This window comes from Pinus tabuliformis, chromosome 7 (assembly GCF_031772625.1).
Source record: "Pinus tabuliformis cultivar Carrire ecotype Pingquan chromosome 7, CPIR1, whole genome shotgun sequence".
Taxonomy (NCBI): domain Eukaryota; kingdom Viridiplantae; phylum Streptophyta; class Pinopsida; order Pinales; family Pinaceae; genus Pinus; species Pinus tabuliformis.
The window spans coordinates 462015009-462032684 of NC_142293.1; the positions used below are offsets into that span (position 1 = coordinate 462015009).

The following is a 17676-nucleotide window of genomic DNA, read 5'->3' on the forward strand; positions in this document are numbered from 1 at the left end:
ACGAATCAGGGGGTTCATACGCACTGTGCAAAGAGATATGAGCCAAACATTTAAAATTTTGTCTAAATAAATCCAAATCCGTGTATTCTCTTAGAAATTCATAACAAAGGTGAAGGAATTGATAGGAAAATTCTTCAACTAATTCATTAGACTCCATTCTTACTTGATTAATTCTTTTAATAATAGTTTGGTAATCATAACTATCAAATGTTTTATGAATATCCTTGTCAGTTTGGTTGAATGATTGGATAGAAGTAATGGGTAATATATGACACCACTGATAATATGGGTGAGTATTCTATCTATGGCATCCTTGTAATGTATTCTATTAGAAAGGGAAAAATTGACACAATTTTTCACAAAGAGTTAATTCACCCTTGCCATCAAACTTAAATTGGGACATGTTATAGAAAAATTCCACAAGGATGGTAAGATTAAGCTCTTTAGAAAAATCATGGGATTATGAATTGTAGAAGAGCCATTTTGAATAAGAGATTCAAAGAAGACTCAATGGGCACAACATTTTGTCTGGCCCTCCTTTTATCACAATTTTTAATGGTGCTGGAAAACCATTAACTAAAGGGGTCTCCCCGATGTAAATTCCCAATTCGACCTCACATTGTTTGTAATAGGAACCCCATCCAGACTATAGGCCCAGTTGTAATATTTTGTTATATATTTCCTTAGCTTTAATGATCAACAAGAGAGAGAAGCATATATGCGGCTATGTGAAAATCAAGTAAGTATTCCTAGGGAATGTTCAGTTGTAGGTGTATCCAGGTTTTCCTACCACATGTAGAGCTGTAACAAGGGTCTCTTTCACCTCTAGTTATGCCACATTAATAAGTCAATCCGGGAACGCTTTGTTATTGCAAAGAGTAACTCAATCCGAGGCTATTCGTCAGAGTAATGCTTAGTAGTACAGTGTTTAGAAAATACAATAGTAAACAGATGCTAAACTTATGACTAAATTGCTCTAAAAGAATAAAATCACACAAAGCAGCTTATCAGTCAAGGGTACGGAAGCGATAACCCATCCCTCTAGAAACTGATGGAAAAGAAATTAGAGCATGGACCATAGATCTGGGAGCTAGGCAGCGATTGCTGAGGCTCACTACAGCCTTAGACCTTCTCTCACACCAAGACAGCAAATGCAAGTAAATGTAACGACAGAAAGTGAAATGGAACAACAACCAGGAAATGGAACAGCAAATCTGAAATGGAACAACAGTAAATGGAACAACAATAAATGGAACGGCAATCCAATAAACTAAATCTCACGAGTCAAAACTAAACTTGATCAAACTCACATTCTGCAATCAAATAGAAATCTTCTCTCTTAAAGCAAATTGGATGAAATATACTTTACTGATAAGTTATGGAACAGCAAGCATCAACCATATACTCACACACCACACTAATATAGAAATCTGATGACTATATTCCCAAATAGAATAACATTACTTCCAGATTCCAATAATTGAGATTTCAAATGAATCCAATACAGCAATATTCAATATGAAGGCTCTGTAACAGAAACAGTTGTCTTAGATTGTTAACATGCAATCAACTCTGAAAAGATTCACTCATACAATACAGAGTCACTACATAAATCTCTTGAAAGAAACCATTAATGAATTAATCGTAACAGAGCATGGAATAGCATATGGAAAACATGTCAGATTACCAAACTATAAAGATAAACAAACCACACAGAAAACAAATTATAATGATACAAAAGCAAGTGTCCTTCGGAGCCGGGCCCTTAGCTTCCAACGGTACACCGCCTTAGCTTACTCCAGACGCAGGGATAAAATGAACACCAAGTCTTTTATATTAATGCATCAACAAATGTACAGCAAATCAAGTCTTAGTGAGAGTCGATGATCAAAGTTGAGTCTGAAATTCACAATTACATATATGAAAAAGAAGGTCCTTTGCTTAACGATGCTGTCCCTTTTTATAAAAATAACGGCGGAGGTATCTAGATAGCAAAAATAAGCAAAACAACGATCCTTCAGGATCAAAGATCCTGAGGGATTCGCCAAGCCATTAATCCTTTACTTTTCTTCCCCTGTTCCGCTTAATTGATAATCCTTCTTTCTTTCCAGGGTCGTCTTGCTTCGATCTATTCGATCTTGTTCGCATCTGGTTCCCTCCTAAAGGGACAGCAGTTATTCCTTCTTTGTCTTTTCCTTTCGAATGGCAGCCCTTCATTTCCACCCTTTCCTGCATGGAAAAATAACAATTATCAGCGATTAAGCTTTCCATACTAATTCTCACACATTGTATTAAAATTCTTTATTTCTTTAAGTTCATTATGCAGAAAGGGTTACAATTGTTACTGAAAAGTCACTAAATTGTTCATCAAACACATACCTTTCCAGTGCTCCACACACCCCCCTGCTTACCTTGTTTCATGCCCTCATGAAAACATTATAGTTGACATGCAAGGCGGTGAGAGAATAGGCTGGAGAGGGAACCTCGTGTGGAGGCCTACAGCCGTGATGAGCAACTAGATAATCAAAGAACTGATTTGTTTGACCTTCAGGCATTTCATACAAGGCTTGATATCCAGGTGCAGGGTGCCAAATAATTGGACTACGAAATCGATACCCTAACCAGGATGGCCCTCCTTGCAAAATACGCTCGCCATAAAGGTTCAGTCGGCTGGCAGCTAGCTCAAAATTTTCATATCTGAACGGTTCTCTAAGCTGGATGTTTGGGTTCGAAGTCTGGTATCGGAATTTTGCAGCATCGATGGCAAGGTCTTTAATAGTCAGAAAATACTCCAGATTTTGTCGGATTAGGTCCTCGTGCATGGGTCCTAATGTCTCCATAACACCCGGGGTTCTCATAAGGTTCCTATGTGCTCTCCATAACAATACTGGGTCTCTAGGCTCGGCTCTTACCCACAAGTCTAGGCTATTTTCCTGTCTCTGAAAAGTGTTATAAGCCCTGAGCCATTTTAGCTGATTAACCCCGAAGGAAACGAAGGCTTGCAATTGGATGTCCCCAACAAAAGGGCCAGAATTTAAATCAGTTTCCTGGTCTAGCACGAGGTTATGCAAGTAAAATTCACATAATAATCTTTGAACCTTAACTCCATAATGCTTGCAACAATCTATGAAATCATTAACAGTATTGATTTGTATAGGGGCACCTGCCCTGACAGCTTTTATCTTTAATCGTAAATATCGTTCAAGCAAAAATAAAGCATAGTTTTTAGCAGGGGCCCTACAGGCCAGAACGTCATTATACAAAGAACACACAGTGTCCATCTGCCTAACAACAATATCTAATCGCTGAGTTACCTCTGCAACCTTTTCTTGCTCCTTTTGCCAGCCTTCAATGGCCTGGCTCTCGGACTGACTAATATCCCGAAGTTGCTGTTGCAATTCTTCATATTTCTCCCGGGGGACTGTTTGTTCCTTCAACTGTTCAGCTTCTTGCTGAGCTTGATTCATCATCTTGTGCAAGGTTCTTGTTTTTGAATCCTTTTTCCATAGGGCCGTAGAGGCCGGGAGTTTTACCTGAACCTTTTTGTTATGTTGTTTGGAGTTCAGAACCCGGATCACCCCTGAGGGCGGTGCCTCTGTTTGGATCTCCTTATTCTCCTTTTCTTTCTTAACACAAATGAAAGGTTGTTGTGGTTCCTCTGTTAATGGAACGTCATCCTGTCCCTCTGCCCCAATTGGAACGACAGTCTGTTCTTCATTATTGATCGGAACAACAGTTTGTTCCTCATTGTCAATTGGAACAGCAGTCTGTTCCTCAACATCATTTGGGACAACAGTCTGTTCTTCAGTGACAATTGGAACAATAGTTTGTTCCTCAGTGTCATTTGGAACAACAGTCTGTTCTTCAGTGACAATTGGAACAGCAGTAGGTCTTCCAGTTGGGTTTCGACCAACAGGGCGACTATAAGTCCTTCGTCTTCTTGTTCCACGTGATTTTGCTGCAGTGGTCCTCTTTCTTTTCCTTGTGGTCCTTCGTATCCTCAGACTGGCTTTCAAAATCCGAATTTGCTGTCGGAGCCGAGCTATAGTGTTCAGCAGCCTCTACTGTTTAGTCCTTAATTTCTTGATTTCCCTTGCCTCAGCAGAGGGTTTGCGACTGGCCCTTAAATCTGCTCCTACTCTATCTAGAGTTTCTTCTGTTTCCTCGGAAACATATTGTTCCCAGTTGGTGTCCCTTATTTCTTCCTCATGAACGGGCGGGTTTTCTTCTCCTTCCTTTTTTGCATGTGAATCCTCAGGTATGTCTTCCTCTGGCAGTCCATCGGGAGGACCTGCTGGGCTGGAGGGTTGGCCATATTCCCCCAAACTGGCCAGGATTGCGGCCAATTCTTCTTCGCCCACAGGGTCTCGCAGTGGGCTGCTTTCTGGTTGTACTACTTCCTCCTCCCGATTCTCCTGCTCAATGACTGCCTTGGAGTGTTCAACTTCTGTTTCGGTTTCGGAGTGCACTTCTCTCTCCTCACCTCCTTCTCCGGCTTGCTCAGCCTCGGCCCCAGATTGTCCAGCATTTCCTTCGGAAGGTCATCCTTCTGGTTCTAGAGGTTCGTCTATAATCTTAATTGGTTGGCTGGTGCTTTCCCGAATCTTTTCCAGCCTCCCTCATATTCGAGCTAGCCGGACTGATTTTCTTGGTTTCTCTGGTTGTTCAGGTGTACAAGCAACAGGTTTTTCTACTATCACTTCTCTGCGTTTTTCTGGTCGCTCCGATGTACTTGAAGAATTCTTATGTTTTGGAGCAACACGTTTTCCTGCTGCCACTTCTCTGCGTTTCTCTGATCGTTCTGGTGTGCTAGAGGAGTGTTTAGGTTTTGGGGATGGTGCAGCCAATCTCCCCTCAACCAATGCAACGAGCTCCTCCCAGCTGCTCTGCTGTTGAGTGAGACTGTGGCTCACTATCAATCGAATCAAACCATGGTGGCTAACAACTGCTTCTACGTGCTGTGCCGTTTTCAGGCTTCGGGCCGCATCATGCAATAGTGAATTTAAAAGTGCAGGCAGATTTACAGAACATTTTTCTTTCAAAATAGCTAAGAGTTTAAGATGGCGTGGTCTTACCACGCCCTTCCTTCCTTCGCAAGTAATGTAGCTCTGTACTATCCTTGCTAGTTCGGTCCAGGGTTCTCCTAACGTTGCTGGCAGAACTCCCTTCCCCTTCACTATCAAGCTTTGGCCTTCGTCCTGAAAAATCTCCATAATCTTTTGTAGTCTTTCTTTCCTCAGCGTCCATACAGGTTCGGTGGCTAGTAGTCCTGAGACTTCTGCAATTACATCGTCAGTGACCGCTATCCGCCTCTCTCTCACTATGGAGTAGTCCTCCTGCAAGTTTTGCAAAAATTCCAACGCCACTGTCTCGTTTGATTCTTGTAGGCGACTGAAATAATTTAGCCATCCAGCCTTTTCCAGGATCTCCCGGGCAGCAACAGAGACTGTCAATTCCTGAGGTTCGCTTCGGACTGCCTTTCCTCCCATGGTTCTACTAAGGATTTCCAATGGAACAGTAACTACCTGTGCTGCTTTGAGACGCAAAGAAGGTGATCGTTGCAAAAAAAAACAGATTATGCAACAAAAGTGGATTGTGGATGGCAACTTTGCGTAAAATAGAATTATCATACCGTTAAACCATGCCATACCTTCGTACACTATCTACCTCGAATGATGTGCTGACACGTAACTCGTGGAGTAATGAGATTACCTTCACCCCCGCGATGTGATAGGCTGCCCCAGCCGTCAAATAGAGGAGCAGCAGCCATCGTGTAACCAGTCATAAAGGAACATCATATAGAATTACGCCATGTTTTAGATGGACAACGAAATACCGAACTCGAGGCAAAAAGGTGGATCGCGTTTTACATGAGAGCCTGTGTAATATGATGCGAGGCCGGGGGATGGGACGTCTGTCAATTGTATGAAATCCCCAGAGGTCATTGTCAGTTCCTTTGCCATGATTGGTAGTAATGAGTGTTCGTGCGATATGTTCATCGGGAAATAAAATATGAATTATTCATAGGATAGAAGAGACAAAGAGGTGTTAATATCATCCCTGTTGGTGTAACCATTATGACTTTGATACCATTAACTGAGCTCTGCTGCCGACAGGTGTTCATAACCTTGGCAGAGTTGTTTATTTCACCCCCGGAACCATGATCCTTTATGTGTATAAAAAGTATTTTGTCAAAACGCAGGCCATTATGCTGGCTTGGTAACCAGTTAGCCATAATGCCATTCACAAGGAAGGTGCGAAACGTGGGCAGGCCGGCTCGTGATGAGACCCCCTGTTCCAAGGTCTGTTTATTTAGTGTACCTTTTGGACCATATCCCTGGTGTGGTGGCCATACTGGGAATGCCACTTCGCTTCCAACCTGATGATCATGGTAGGCTGGCTCTTGATGAGACCCCCTATCCTGCATTTGACAATTAATAATCCATATTCATCATTTTTTCTTTTGCAAAGCACTTTTCTTATTTATTTACACATAAGGGTGGTTCAACACTCCTTAAGAGTGGGAATGGTGGAAGAAGTCTTATCATCCCAACGGGAAGATATAAATCCTCTTGTTCTTATTCCTGAGTAATAATCAGAGAAATTTTTTTAAGGAAATCGCCATGATAAAGATAACCAACCAAGACAATGGGAATAAGTCAATGACAACGGAGATGAGAAGTAAGTATGTCCCTTCTCTTGTCCTCTTATCAATACTAGGCTCTATAAAGATAGCGATTTTATAATCTGCTGACTTCGGCATGTTGTAATTGATGTTCATTGCATAAGTGTATAGCTGTATCTTAAAGACTGGAGAGATCATGGGCGAAAAGCATCCTCAATATGAATCATCACAGAGAGCAAAGACATGGCTATCTTTTGAAAGAGAAGAATCCATGCAAACAAATAGTTAAGATGCCGTTCTTTGAGATGGAAGAGCCTAAGATCATGAGTGTTGTCTCCTTTGAAAAAAAAGGGACAGTAAAAATTCACAAATGCTGTTCCTTTTGAAAAGGAACAGCAAAAACTCACAAATGCTGTTCCTTTTGAAAAGGAACAGCAAAAACTCACAAATGTTGTTCCTTTTGAAAAGGAACAGCAAAAATTCACAAATGCTGTTCCTTTTGAAAAGGAACAACAAAAACCCAAAAATGTTGTTCCTTTTGAAAAAGAACAACAAAAACTCACAAATGTTGTTCCTTTTGAAAAGGAACATCAAAAACTCGCAAATGTTGTTCCTTTTGAAAAGGAACAACAAAAACTCACAAATGTTGTTCCTTTTGAAAAGAACAACAAAAACTCACAAATGTTGTTCCTTTTGAAAAGGAACAGTAAAAACTCAGAAATGTTGTTCCTTTTGAAAAAAAGAACAGCAAAAACACGAAAACAAGCAACTGCTATTCCTTTTGGAAAAGGAACAGCAAAAATTCTCAACTGCTTGTCCCTTTTGAAAAGGAACAACAAAACCCCAAAAGTGTTGTTCCTTTTTGAAAAGGAACAGCAAAAACTCAGAAATGCTGTTGCTTTTGAAAAAAAGAACAGCAAAAACACGAAAACAAGCAACTGCTGTTTCTTTTGGAAAAGGAACAGCAAAGACACGCTGACTGTAAAAAGAAAACTTAAGAAAGAAAAATCAAATAAATATTAAGGAAACGTATATACAAGAACTTATGTACAAGTAAAAAAAAATGCGTTCCTTACTGAATTATAGGTGAGGAAGATTTTACTTCCTCTCCTAAAATTTCAATGTCAGTGTCTTGACGTAGCTGCTGACAGAAGGATTCTCGAGTGAGTGGCGTACGATAGAGACGAACTCGGTGGCCATTTACCTTGAATGCATATCCAGAACCATCGATTGTGATGAGAGTAAGGGTCCCATTATCATGTAATTTCTGGATTTCGTATGGCCCCAACCAACGAGTCTGTAGTTTCCCCGGGAAATCCCGAAACCGAGAGTCATACAACAGAGCCCAGTCTCCTTCATGAAAGACTTTGTTCTTAATAAGTGCATCATGCCATTTAGCTCGCTGCTGCTGAATAAGTGCTATATTTTGTAATGCAGAGAGCCTTATTTCGTCCAATTCATTAATCTGCTGTAGTCGATTGATTTGTGCCTCACTTAAATCTAGGCCAACTTCCTGTGCAGTTCGCAGTGTTTGGATTTCGAATTCTATGGGGAAAATAGGTTGTTTCCCAAACACTAATTGATAGGGTGAATAACCAGTGGTACTTCTCCAGGTGGTTCTATAAGCCCAGAGTGCTTCAGGTAGTCGGGTGGCCCAATCACGCCTATGTGAAGCAATGGTTTTTGTTAAAATTGATTCTATTACCTTATTGCTACTTTCTACTTGCCCATTCGCCTGCGGGTGATATGGGGTAGTAGTTTTGTGCTGGATGTGATAATTGTTAAGAGTTGCAGCTAATTTGTTTCCGACAAATTGTGGTCCTTCATCTGTAATTATTTCTCTCGGAAGGCCATATCGTACAAACAAATGGAACGGGAACTGTATTACTGAATCTTCTGTAGCTCTAGGCAACGCTTCGGCCTCAACCCATTTGGTAACATATTTTGTGGCTACCAAGATATATGTTCTCTGATTTGATGATGGGTTGATGGGTCCAACAAAATCAAGAGCCCATCGTTCAAATGGTTCAATGACTAGTTGTGGCCTCAGAGGCATCTCGTCGGCTTGACCAGGTTGTCCTGCTCGCTGGCAGCTGTCACAGGCTTGAACGAATTTCTTCGAATCCTTAAAAATTGTAGGCCATTGTATCCTGTCTGCAATACTTTATGCACTGTTCTTTTCTCGGCAAAGTGTCCCCCACACGGTCCGTTATGACAAGCTTTTAAGATGTCGAAAATTTCATCTTCTCGAATACACCTCCTAATTTGCATGTCTGCCCCTGTGTGGAACAAATAACCCCTGATCCACGAAAACCGAGTACTCTTCTGAACAATCTGCTTACGTTCATTAGGGGTTAAGTGTTTTGGTAGCTTACCTACTGCAAGGTAGTTGGCAACATCAGCATACCAAGGTGTTTGAACAGCAACAACAAACAGGTGCTCATTCGGAAATTGGTCTTCCACTGCTGCTGCCTCAATTGATTTTGGTATTCGTGAGAGAAAATCAGCTACAGGGTTTTCCTTGCCAGGTCTATCCTTGATTGTGATATCGAACTCCTGCAATAAGATCAACCATCTCGTTATTCTAGCATTTGTAACAGGCTTATTCGCTAAATATTTGATAACAGAGTGATCTGTATATAAAACAACGGGATAGCCTGTAATATAGTGTCTAAACTTATTGACAACATGTATTACAGCGAGGAATTCTTTTTCGGTGACAGTGTAATTTAATTCAGCAGGGGATAAATTTTTGCTGATATAATAAATAGCATATGGTTTTTTATCCTCCTCCTGCCCAAGGACTGCACCGATTGCTGTGTCGGAGGCATCAGATGAGATTTGGAATGGTAAATTCCAGTTTGGTCCTCGAAGAACTGGAGCTGTTGATACAAGCTTCTTTAATTCCTGGAAAGCGCGGTCGCATTTCTCTGTCCACATGAAATCAACATTACCAGTTAATGCATATAAAGGTGCAACAATGTGTGAATAATGTTCTATAAATCGTCTGTAATACCCAGAAAATCCAAGAAAGCTGCGTACCTCTGTCTGAGTAGTGGGGGTGGGGATAAGCAAAAGAATTTGAATTTTGGCCGAATCTACCTGAATGCCAGCTGCTGAGATGAAATGTCCTAGAATGAGCCCTTCAATCATCATCATATAGCATTTTTCGTGACTTAAACAAAGCCTGGTAGCAATGCAATGCTGTAGGACTTTCTCTAGGGTGTCCAAGGCTGGATCAAAATCATCTCCATATGGTGTAAAGTCATCCATGTATACTTCAAGTCCATCATTTATTAAATCTGCAAAGATGCTAAGAATGGCCCTTTGGAATGTGGCAGGAGCATTACATAGGCCAAAGGGTAGAACTCTATAGACGAACATTCCCCAAGGACAAGTAAAGGTAGTTTTATCCTGGTCTTCAGGGGCAATCTGAATCTGATTGTATCCACTAAAGCCATCCAGGAAAGAAAATAATTTTTTCCTGCTAAAGTGTCCAATACTTGGTCTATGAATGGGAGGGGAAAATGGTCTTTTTGTGTGGTTTTGTTTAACTCTCTATAATCCACGCAAATCCTTCATTTCCCATTCTTCTTGGGTACAACCACAAGTGGAGAGACCCACTTACTATCAGAAATAGGATAGATAAAATTAACATCTAAAAGTTTCTGAAGTTCTGCTTTTACAACATCTTTTAGATGAGGGTTGAGTCTTCTTTGCGGTTGACGGACAGGTCTTGCATCTTTTTCTATATAAATATGGTGGGTGCACAATTGGGGGTCAATCCCTTTCATATCAGGGTAATCCCACGCAAATTCTTCTTGATACTTCCGTAACAGATGGATGAGTTTTATTTCTTGGTCCGGTGTAAGGTTGGCATTGATGTTTAGAGTTTTTCCCGGTTCAATTTCCACTGCTTTACTATTGGCAATAGAAGTCACAGGTATGGTTTGGTCATGTGTATCTTTCAAGGGATCTTCTTCTAGTTCGCTATCGAATGCAGCCTCTATCATGAAACACTGTGCATGAGGTCTAGATTCAGTTTGACTAACGAAGTTATTGATGGCATCATCTTCTGTTTGGTCTTTAAAGTCTAGGGCCATCTGTATGGTCAATGGTGATCTGATATTGTCAGTAAGGTATGATACAGGGTGCTGGCTAGTTTTTATCATTGTAAGACTTAGTTGTGCTAGAGGGTATAGAACTAGATTTTTAATATCTGGTCCTCTGGTTATGGTCATATTCCCCTGCCGGCAACCAATGTAAGCATCGGTGGTAGCAAGCCAAGGTCTACCTAAAATTAGCGGGTGTCCATCCAGTCGGGTTTTTGGATTAATTACCAGGAAATCAGTTGGGTATTCCCAAGAATCTATAGATACCATGACATCGTATAGAGTTCCTTCCGGTCGAACTACAGATCGGTCAGCCAATTCTAACAAAGTAGAAGTGGGTTCTACCGATGTAATACCGAGCTTTTGGCAAGTAGAAGTTGTCAAAATATTAATTTTAGCTCCTAAATCAACTAAAGCATTAGTCAGAGTCTGACCATAGATTTGAACAGTTACGATTGGATTTCCTGGATCTTCATATTTAATAGGTGCTCCTGATAACAGGTCAGATAAAGTACCGACTACTTGGACTCTTGGGTTAGTGGTTACATTCCTCCTTGGTTTTTTTATGCACAATTCTTTTATAGTTTTTGCATATATAGGGATGTCTTGAATGGCTTGGAGGAAAGGAATTCGTATGTACAGGTTTTGTAGCTCTCCCAGAATGTCAAAGTCTGGATGTTGTACAGGTCGTGGTATGACTAATCGTTCTGGAAAGGGAGGAGAGGGTGTATTCGCTTGATGATGAGTATGCTCCTTATTTGCACCCTCTTGTTGTAACGACTGTTCTATTGGTAACTGTTCTTCAATGTGAACTGTTTTATCTCCCTCTGTTTCTATTATACGTCCAGATCTTAACTGAAGATCATTTCACTCCCTCAGTTCAGGTCCGATTTCTGCTGATTCTATAATTTGGAGGGATTGGACCGGCCTATTATTAGGATTAGGATTGGGTTGGGCTAGGAGTTGCGGTCTCAGATTAGACTGGGGATTTTGTTGCAAAGCTGGCAGAGTCGGTTGAGGGAGCGGAATAGTTCCTGTTGGCTGATATGTCGATCTTGGCCAATTTGTCTGCCAGGGTGAACTTTGTGAAGTAGGGGGGGTCCATTGTGGAGGGTATGAGCTATTCTGCCAATATGGTGGGGCGTAAGGAAAATTCGGCTAACCAATTTGGCTTGGCTGATTCATCCATGGATTTGGAGAAGGAAATGGTTGTGATGACCAGTTCAGAAATGGGAGTTGAGATTGGTTTTGCCACATACTATATTGCTGACCGTTATACTGTGGAGGCTGAAAAGAAGAGGTTGGGTCTGAAAACATACCTGATTGCCTTGGTTGCCATTGGCGACGCTGGTTAACGAACTATGCTGATTCTGGCTCTTCTTCTGCTTCCTTATATACTGCCTTCAATCCAGGAAGTGAGGGGCAACTTTCAGTAAGGTGATCTTTAGTACAGATAGCACATGTTTGAACGACATCGAGTGGACATTCCTTGTGGCTATGTTTTCTTCTACATCGGGGGCAGAAGATCGCCAAATTCTATTCTGCCTCTATCTGCTTCTGTTTAGCCTGCACAATATCAAGTTGTGTAGTCAATGTCCCTAGGATATCAGTTTTAAAATTTTCTAATAATTTTCCAAGTTCTACACGTGTTACTCCTTCTGTTGATATTTTGCTATCTCTAACAAACCGATCATATTCTGCTAGTTTTATCCTTGTGCTACCTCTCGAGCTCCTGATACATAAGTCAATGATGTCAGCAAAATTTTCTTGATAAATATCCCCTTTTCCCATGATATTTAATGTTTCAATCCATTGTTCCTTCATGCCTCTAATCAATGCCGTTTAGCACATTATCAGGCAGAGGTAGTGATGCATATGGAGATCTTTGCAAATTATACTGAAAACATTCTACATATTCTTCTAGTGTTTCATTTGGTCTAGCTGTCATCTGAAATATTTCATCTTTCAGTTCTTTAGACCTACAATAATCTTGATATTTCTTTAGGAAAGATTCTTTCATTTGCTCCCAGTTCTTTATAACCCCACCACCTAAACCCATAAACCATCTTAAAGCTTCTCCTTTCAAAGTGGAGGGGAACAACTTTAATTTCTGGGGGTGAGTGGTGTAATCATATCCCCTGCATAATACATCAAATTCAAATAAGAATGCATCGGGGTCCTCTGATGTAAGTCCGTGAAATGTAGGAATGTGTTGAAGGGGAATTGCTTTCATAGGAGCATTTGCTGCGGAATCCACTATAGGATATTGTAATGTAGAAGTTTGAGTGTTTGGCTGATTCTGTGCCATGGGATCGAATATGTGCCAGTAACCTTCCGGGATCTCTAAGAGGGTATTCTTAGGCAGAGAAGGAATGGCCCTAACAGGGATTGTTTTAACAGCACTTCCTTCGTCTGGAATAACGAGAGTCCCTGTTGCTTGAGGAGATTGAATCCCTTCAACAATGATTTTTACAACGCTTCCTTTATCTGGGCTTTTTAATGGATGAATTATCCTAGGAGGAGATCTTGGCTCCTCAACTTCTCCTGTTTCCCCTTCTCCTTCACAAAGATTTCTTAGATTCCCTTCCTACAGTCGTTCTGGAATAGAATTTTCAATTTCTTGAAAGTCCTGTTCATTAGTCTGACTATGCACCTCAGCGAAGGCTACAGATGGTGATCTTGTGGCATGACGGGAGCTAGTAGGTTGTTTGGAATTGGTTTTCCTGAACCCTACTGATGGATGAGATTCGGTTTTCTTATAGATTTCGTCTATGAAGGTTGTTCGGCCAAGGGTCACTGGCCCTTTGGATTTTTCGGGTTTGAACGGAGGTTTGATAATTTTTTCTGGCTTTTTCTGCTTAGTCATGCACTCTATAAACTACCAAATTCTATTCAACCCACAATTCTGCCAAGAAAGAAGACGGTGGAGCACGGCTTTTACATGCTCCGTACGCAGGTTCTTACCTTCCGTTTTTAAAATCCAACTCTCCCCTAGCAGACTCGTACACTGCTCTGTAAAAGACAAATGGCTATACTCTTTCCCCGGCAACGGCGCCAAAATGTAGAGCTGTAACAAGGGTCTCTTTCACCTCTAGTTATGCCACATTAATAAGTCAATCCGGGAACGCTTTGTTATTGCAAAGAGTAACTCAATCCGAGGCTATTCGTCAGAGTAATGCTTAGTAGTACAGTTTTTAGAAAATACAAGAGTAAACAGATGCTAAACTTATGACTAAATTGCTCTAAAAGAATAAAATCACACAAAGCAGCTTATCAGTCAAGGGTACGGAAGCGATAACCCATCCCTCTAGAAACTGATGGAAAAGAAATTAGAGCATGGACCATAGATCTGGGAGCTAGGCAGCAATTGCTGAGGCTCACTACAGCCTTAGACTTCTCTCACACCAAGACAACAAATGCAAGTAAATGTAACGGCAGAAAGTGAAATGGAACAGCAACCAGGAAATGCAATAGCAAATCTGAAATGGAACAGCAGTAAATGGAACAACAATAAATGGAACGGCAATCTAATAAACTAAATCTCGTGAGTCAAAACTAAACTTGATCAAACTCACATTCTGCAATCAAATAGCAATCTTCTCTCTTAAAGCAAATTGGATGAAATATACTTTACTGATAAGTTATGGAACAACAAGCATCAACCATATACTCACACACCACACTAATATAGCAATCTGATGACTATATTCCCAAATAGAATAACATTACTTTCGGATTCCAATAATTGAGATTTCAAATGAATTCAATACAACAATATTCATATGAAGGCTCTGTAACAGAAACAGTTGGCTTAGATTTTTAACATGCAATCAACTCTGAAAAGATTCACTCATACAATACAGAGTCACTACATAAATCTCTTGAAAGAAACCATTAATGAATTAATCGTAACAGAGCATGGAATAGCATATGGAAAACATGTCAGATTACCAAACTATAAAGATAAACAAACCACATAGAAACCAAATTATAATGATACAAAAGCAAGTGTCCTTCGGAGCCAGGCCCTTAGCTTCCAACGGTACACCGCCTTAGCTTACTCCAGACGCAGCGATAAAATGAACACCAAGTCTTTTATATTAATGCATCAACAAATGTACAGCAAATCAAGTCTTAGTGAGAGTCGATGATAAGTCTGCAGTCTTAATGCATCAACAAATGTACAGCAAATCAAGTCTTAGTGAGAGTCGATGATCAAAGTTGAGTCTGAAATTCACAATTACATATATGAAAAAGAAGGTCCTTTGCTTAACGATGCTGTCCCTTTTTATAAAAATAACGGCGGAGGTATCTAGATAGCAAAAATAAGCAAAACATTGATCCCTCAGGATCAAAGATCCTGAGGGATTCGCCAAGCCGTTAATCCTTTACTTTTCTTCCCCTGTTCCGCCTAATTGATAATCCTTCTTTCTTTCCAGGGTCGTCTTGCTTCGATCTGTTCGATCTTGTTCACATCCGGTTCCCTCCTAAAGGGACAACAGTTATTCCTTCTTTGTCTTTTCCTTTCGAATGGCAGCCCTTCGTTTCCACCCTTTCCTGCATGGCAAAATAACAATTATCAACGATTAAGCTTTCCATACTAATTCTCAAACATTCTATTAAAATTATTTATTTCTTTAAGTTCATTATGCAGAAAGGGTTACAATTGTTACTGAAAAGTCACTAAATTGTTCATCAAAAACATACCTTTCCAGTGCTCCACACCACAGAGGGAGAAAAGGTGAGCCTCTATGGGAGAGGTAGTAGTAGCACCCTAATAGAGGTGCACACAAGAGAAAAGATAAATGCCTAACATCAAGTAGAATAGTCCACATAGATGTGACTATTGTTACAACCATTACAGCACATCTTCAATTATTTAAGCAATAAATAACCAAAATAGTTCAACTACTTTAGTACAGGTGAAATCAAACATGATCCATAAATATTCATAGAACATTATAACAATTTATGACAATCCAAGCATAAAAATGTGTGTTCCATCAAGCTTCAAGTATTAAGTAAAAGTACCAAGATAGATGAATACAACGAGCATCACTAGCTCTAATAGTGGAGCGTTGGAGCCACGACTTGCTCCACCAAAGTACTAACTATTTCTTTGTGATGCCTTATGGGAGAAGCCAAGTTAAAAATTCCTTTGGATGAACAAAGAGGGTGTATATATAACAAATGGGGTGATAATTCACCTCTCTTATGACACTTGGACTACCCCTATAACTGTTTGACATCATATGACTTTTCACCTTTACATGACTCTTCATATGTTAGCCTCACTCTCTTAATAATCAATTAATAAATCCAAATATTAAATTAAATTAATAAAATCATGAGAAATCCTCAAACTAAGGAGTCTAGTTTTGGATGACATATTCTCTCCAACTATCTCTCCTAAATTACTGTGTAAGTTGAGAAATTGTCTCAACCAAGTGATTCTAAGATAGACACACTATCTTAAGATCACTTGCTCGTGTATTTAAATGCATTATTAAATTATTTGAATTAAAAGAGAGAATTACATGAGCATGAGAGACCACATGATGGCTCTCTGCCTTTTCGTCAGTTTGTCTTTTGTGTGTTTCTTGTTTGATATTATTGTGTGTTAGTTTGCATATGTGTTTAATACGATTGAGTGGTTTCTACATCTGGTATCAGAGTCAATATGAATCCTTATGGGCTTAGTGTAGACTAATGAATCAGTGTACTTGGAAACCAGTGTTGTAGGGTCCTGAGACACTGGCCTGACACGTAGTGCTGGAAAAGTTAATATCAATCACTCTAACATTTCTTCAACATCTAGAAGTAAAGCAACCTTCAAAACAATTGCTCCACCTACTGAATGGCCGAATAAAAAGCAAGGCGCAGCTAGGTTCTCTAATTTTATTTTCTCACTGAAAGCCCTCATGTCTACAACAACATAATCAAGTGAAGGTACATAACCATGTAACCCATCACTCCCACCATGACCGATCCAATCGATTGCATAATTTCCAAATCCATGTGACTTGAGTAGCCTTGCGAAATTCTCATATCTTCCACTGTGCTCATTGAGGCCATGTAAAAGAACTAGTAATGCCTTGGTGTTCTAAGAAGTAGGGGGTGTCCAAGACCATGTGAACAGAGTTCTTTTGTGGGAATTCATGAACAAAAAAGTTTTCTAGCAGCCTTCTGACGACTCATCACCGTAATCCTTGGCGAGGGCTCTTCTTTTTAGCACATCTTCCTCCTCCTAACTCACATAGTGTCGCTTCGATTTCGAATGGATGACTGTGTGGTGGTTATCTTCATCCCCTGATGATGAAGAAAAAACCTAAATTGATCGCTGCTGAAACTGCACTACAATCCAGAAGAACAGAGCCTGGAGAAACAACCCCAAATTTCTCAGCACCCTTAGAGATACAATGGCTTCTTTGATGTTTCTGAAAACGAGAATTATGCAGCCATTGGCACCAGATGTGAGTTCCATCTCTAGCTCCATCCTTGCCATGAATGAATCTCCAAAACCCTCCTATCGCTTTGCAATGCAACTCAGTCATGGGGTCGAATCCAGTTTGGCAATCCTAATGTGAAAAACCATCACAAATGGTATAGAGAGAGAAAAACGTGAAGACAACGAAGGAGATATACTCAAAAGGCTACATAGAAGGCAGCGTGAGGAGAGACAGCGAAGGAAATTCGCCTGGCAGGCTGTATGGGGAAACAGTGAGAAATTTCGATTTGTTTCTCTTGATTCCTTCTATTGACGTGCTTTAGATTTGGTCATTTGTTTGAAAATAGAGAATGTTGGTTTATGTTTTCTGTGGTAGCTTGCTCAACCATGCCACAATGTTTCTCTGGCAGCAGAGGTGGTTGATCAGAAATCAGGAATGAAAAGGTGAACTTTATTTAGTCATATTTGAAGTCATAAGTGAATTTTTGGAC

The 17676-nt window shown here is 40.3% G+C and overlaps 1 pseudogene; it reads right to left on the bottom strand.

The window, feature by feature from the left end:
* Nucleotides 1-17221, bottom strand: part of LOC149247950 (uncharacterized) — a 167931-nt pseudogene extending 150710 nt beyond the window's left edge.
* Nucleotides 17222-17676: the final 455 nt, after the last annotated feature.